Below are 5,718 nucleotides of genomic sequence, written 5' to 3'. Positions count from 1 at the left end.
CAAAAAATCAATGAATCCAGGAGCTGTTTTTTTAAAAAGATCAGTAAAATAGACCACTAGCCAGACTAATAAAAAAGAAAAGAGAGAAGAATCAAATAGATGCAATAAAAAATGATAAAGGGAATATCACAACTGATCCTACAGAAATAAAAACTACCATCAGAGAATACTATGAACACCTCTACGAAAATAAACTAGAAAATCTAGAAGAAATGGATAAATTCCTGGACACATACACCCTCCCAAGACTAAATCAGGAAGAAGTAGAATCCCTGAATAGACCAATAGCAAGTTCTGAAATTAAGGCAGTAATTAATAGCCTACCAACCAAAAAAAGCCCAGGACCAGATGGATTCACAGCCAAATTCTACCAGAGGTACAAGGAGGAGCTGGTACCATTCCTTCTGAAACTATTCCAAACAATAGAAAAAGACTTCTCCCTAACTCATTTTATGAGGCCAGCGTCATTCTGACACCAAAACCTGGCAGAGACAACAAAAAAAGAAAATTTCAGGCCAATGTCCGTGATGAACATCAATGCAAAAATCCTCAGTAAAATACTGACAAACCGAATCCAGCAGCACATCAAAAAGCTTATCCACCACAATCAAGTCGGCTTCATCCCTGGGATACAAGGCTGGTTCGACATACACAAATCAGTAAATGTAGTCCATCACATAAACAGAACCAATGGCAAAAACCACATTATTATCTCAATAAATGCAGAAAAGGCCTTTGATAAAATTCAACACCACTTCATGCTAAAAACTCAATAAACTAGGTGTTCATGTGAGATACCTCAAAATAATGAGAGCTATTTATGACAAACCCATAGCCAATATCATACTGAATGGGGAAAAGCTGGAAGCATTCCCTTTGAAAACTGGCAAAGACAAGGATACCCTCTCTCACCATTACTATTCAACATAGTATTGGAAGTTCTGTCCAGGGCAATCAGGCAAGAGAAAGAAATAAAAGGTACTCAAACAGGAAGAGAGGAAGTCAAATTGTCTCTGTTTGCAGATGACATGATTGTATATTTAGAAAACCCCATTGTCTCAGCCCAAAAACTCCTTAAGCTGATAATCAACTTCAGCAAAGTCTCTGGATACAAAATCAATGTGCAAAAATCACAAGCATCCCTATACACCAATAATAGACAAGCAGAGAGCCAAATCATGAGTGAAATTCTCATTCACAATTGCTACAAAGAAAATAAAATACCGAGGAATACAACTTACAAGGGATGTGAAGGACCTCTTCGAAAAGAACTACAAACCACTGCTCAAGAAAATAAGAGAGGACACAAACAAATGGAAAAAAAATTCCATGCTTATCAATAGGAAGAATCAATATCATGAAAATGGCCATACTGCCCAAGGTAATTTATAGATTCAATGCTATTCCCGTCAAGCTACCATTGACTTTCTTCACAGAATTAGAAAAAACTACTTTAAATTTCATATGGAACCAAAAAAGAGCCTGTATAGCCAAGACTATCCTGAGCAAAAAGAACAAAGCTGGAGGCATCACGTTACCTGACTTCAGACTATACTACAAGGCTACAGTAACCAAAACAGCATGGTACTGGTGCCAAAACAGATATATAGACCAATGGAATAGAACAGGGGCCTCAGAAATAACACCACACATCTACAACCATCTGATCTTTGACAAACCTGATAAAAACAAGCAATGGGGAAAGGATTCTCTATGTAATAAATGTTGCTGGGAAAACTGAGTAGCCATATGCAGAAAACTGAAACTGGACCCCTTCCTTACACCTTATATAAAATTAACTCAAGTTAGATTAAAGACTGAAATATAAAACCTAAAACCATAAAAACCATGAAGAAAACCTAGGCAATGCCATTCAGGACGTAGGCATGGGCAAAGACTTCATGACTAAAATATCAAAAGCAATTGCAGCAAAAGCCAAAATTGACAAATGTGATCTAATTAAAGAGCTTCTGCACAGCAAAAGAAACTGCCATCAGAGTATTCCTACAGAATAGGAGAAAATTTTTGCAATCTATCAATCTGACAAAGGTCTAATATTTAGAATGTACAGTGAACTTAAACAAATTTACAAGAAAAAACCAACCCCATCAAAATGTGGCTGAAGGATATGAACAGACACTTCTCAAAAGAAGACATTTATGCAGCCGACAAACATGAAAAAAGGCTGATCATCACTGGTCATGAGAGAAATGCAAATCAAAACCACCATGAGATACCATCTCATGCCAGTTAGAATGGCGATCATTAAAAAGTCAGAAAACAACAGATGTGGAGAGAGGATGTAGAAAAACAGGAATGCTTTTACACTGTGTAAATGAGTTCAACCGTTGTGGGACACAGTGTGGCAATTCTTCAAGGATCTAGAACCAGAAATACCATTTGACCCAACAATCCCATTACTGGGTATATACCCAAAGGATTATAAATCATTCTACTGTAAAGGCACATGCACGTGTATGTTTACTGCAGCACTATTTACAATAGCAAAGACTTGGAACCAACCCAAATGCCCATCGATGATAGACTGGATAAAGAAAATGTGGCACATATACCCCATGGAATACTATGCAGCCATAAAAAAGAATGAGTTCATGTCCTTTGGAGGGACATGGATGAAGCTGGAAAGCATCGTTCTCAGCAGACTAACACAGGAACAGAAAACCAAACACTGCATGTTCTCACTCATAAGTGGGAGTTGAACAATGATAACACATGGACACAGGGAGGGGAGCATCACACACCGGGACCTGTTGGGGGGTGGGGGGAAAAGGAAGGGAAAACATTAGGACAAATACCTGATGCATACAGGGCTTAAAACCTAGATGTTGGGGTGATAGGTCCAGCAAAGCACCATCGCACATGTATACCTATGTAACAAACCTGCATGTTCTGCACTTGTATCCCAGAACTTAATGTAAAAAAAAAAAAAAAAGAATATTTTATCCATTTATCCTTTTTTTCTTGCATTTTTAGGTGTTTTGTAGCCAGAGTGCACAGTGATCTCTAGTGTTTTTTTTTCTTTTGGTAGAAAAAGAGGTCTATAATTCATTTATTTTTCTTCATCTTTCTACACACTGTACCCATTCTGGCTGGAATTTTGTAGGAGCATATATCTTCTGGCTAGGAGTTTGAAATGTAATATTGAATTTATGCACTAGATTTTAAAGTTGTTTTTTTTTTTTTTTTCATTTGTAGAAAGGAATGCCTTAGTTATGTTCCTAATTTTAAGGGACTCTATGCCTTATTTTATTTTATTTTATTTATTTATTTATTTTGAGACGGAGTCTTGCTCTATCACCCAGGCTGGAGTGCAGTGGTGTGATCTCGGCTCACTGCAAGCTCTGCCTCCCGGGTTCACGCCATTCTCCTGCCTCAGCCTCCCAAGTAGCTGGGACTACAGGCACCCGCCACCACGCCCAGCTAATTTTTTGTTGTTGTTGTTGTATTTTTAGTAGAGACGAGGTTTCACCGTGTTAGCCAGGATGGTCTCGATCTCCTGACCTTGTGATCCGCCCGCCTTGGCCTCCCAAAGTGCTGGGATTACAAGCGTGAGCCACCACACCCAGCCCCACCTCATTTTAGTATTGTTATGTTTGCTAGAGATAGATCTCCAATGTCTTAGTTATAGGTAATTTTGATAAAGTTGGTGGGTACATTTAATTTTAAGTGAATACATTTTTTACAATAACATCTTAACCAATGTTTCCTTTGATAAGTGTTCTTAGTCTCAAGGTTGTAAGTTGATAATCTTTGGAAATATTAAAACAAAACTGTCAATACTGCACAAAAAAAGCCTATATTTTAGACTCTACTTTGTTGGTAATCCTGGGTGACAATATTCTACATGCCAGCCTAGTCACTTACAGTTCTTTGAAAGCTGCCACACCGTTTAATGGCTCCATACTTCACACCAGCCATTCCCTCATCCTGGAATGCTTCCTTCCTCCCTACCATTCTTGATGAACTCACACTCATCCTTAAAGATACCCACAAGGAGAGCCAGCTGTGTAGTTTCATTATTTCTAGGACATAACCCTTATTACTTTACTTATTATAACTCTGGGGCAATTATTTGATGTATAATTCATCTTAGGTATTCAGGAAATATGGAATAGAACAAGATCCTAGGGATCCTGGACTATATACCATTTCTGATTGCTTTCAGTTATGAGAGGTTTAATTCTTATGTACATGTAGCTTCTGATGCTGGTTGTTTTAACAAATAAGTGAATGTTTTAGAGGAACCTTTGTTTGTTTATGCATCAATTTTTGAATGGGTAACTGCCATGGTTTGGATGTATCCCCCAAAACTCATGAGTTGGAAACTTGATTCCCCAATGCAGCGGTGTTGAAAGGTAGGGCTTAATGGGAGATGTTTGGGTCATGGGGGCACTGCCCTTATTAATGGATTAATGCCATTATCATGGGAGTAGGTACCTTATTAAAGGATGAGTTTGGTTCCCTCTTGCTCTTTGCCTAACCCTCTCTCTGCCCCTTCCACCATGGGATGATGTAGCAAGAAGGCTCTCACTAGATGTCAGAACATTGATCTGAGACTTTCCAGCCCCCAGAACTGTAAGGATATAAGTTTCCGTTCTATATAAATTGCTCAGTCTCAGGCATTCTGTTATAGCAGCACAAAATGGATTGAGACAATAACCCTTGTCACATTGCAATCTGAGTGCCAATACATCAGCCACATTGAGCTCACACCATTAGAGGCTAGGACAAAGGAAAACCACTATTTTTTGGGGTTTAGGATACATAATAAGTGTGTGGGCTACAGCCCTGGGGTTACACTTATAACATTGTTATACAGACACTAGAAATAGATCAGAAAAAGCTTAGATGTTTTCTGCTGGATCAATTTCTAGGAATGTTCCCAAATACCAATCATTGTATTTTCTAAGAGAAGACACTCTGCTTTGGTGTGAAGGGTCTTTGGTTTATGAAAAACTGTGCTTTTCACATATAAGTTGTCACAGCTGTTCCAGGTCATGTGTGGTCTCTTAGTAGCATGTAGGTTCGGAAACCTTAGTGAGGCAGTGTAGGCAGAATATATAGCCATTAGAACCAGACAAATGTGAGATTAAGTCTCTGCTCTACCAGTTACTGCTGCGTGGCCCTGGAAAGGCACTTAACTTCCCTAAGCTTCAGTTTCCTCCTCCAAAATGTGGGAACTTTCACTTACCTTACAGGTTGTGGAAAGGATGTTGAGGTCCCTAGCACAGTGCCTACACATGGTAAATGTCCAACATAGTAGTGCCCCCTTTATCTACGTTTTTGCCTTCCATGGTTTCGGTTACCCACAGTCAGCTGTGGCCCAAAAATATTAAATGGAAAGTTCCAGAAATAAACAATTCATAAGTTTTAAACTATGTGCTGTTGTGAGTAGCATGATGAAATCTTCCACTGTTCCACTCTGTCCCAAGCAGAACACAAATCATCTCTTTGTCCAATGTGTCCATGCTGTCTACACTCTCTGCCTGTGAGTCACTTAGTAGCCATCTTGGTTATCAGACTGACTGTCACAGTATCACAGTTCTTGTGTCCAAGTAACCTTTATTTTACTTAATTATGGCCCCAAAGTGCAAGAGTAGTGATGCTGACAATTTAGATATGGCAAAGAGAAGCCATAAAGTGCTTCAAGTGAAAAGGTGAAAGGTTGTGACTTAACAAGGAAAGGACAAATCTGAG

Source organism: Hylobates moloch, unplaced genomic scaffold (assembly GCF_009828535.3).
Source record: "Hylobates moloch isolate HMO894 unplaced genomic scaffold, HMol_V3 SCAFFOLD_10, whole genome shotgun sequence".
Classification (NCBI taxonomy): domain Eukaryota; kingdom Metazoa; phylum Chordata; class Mammalia; order Primates; family Hylobatidae; genus Hylobates; species Hylobates moloch.
Note: the sequence above shows the minus strand (reverse complement) of the source record.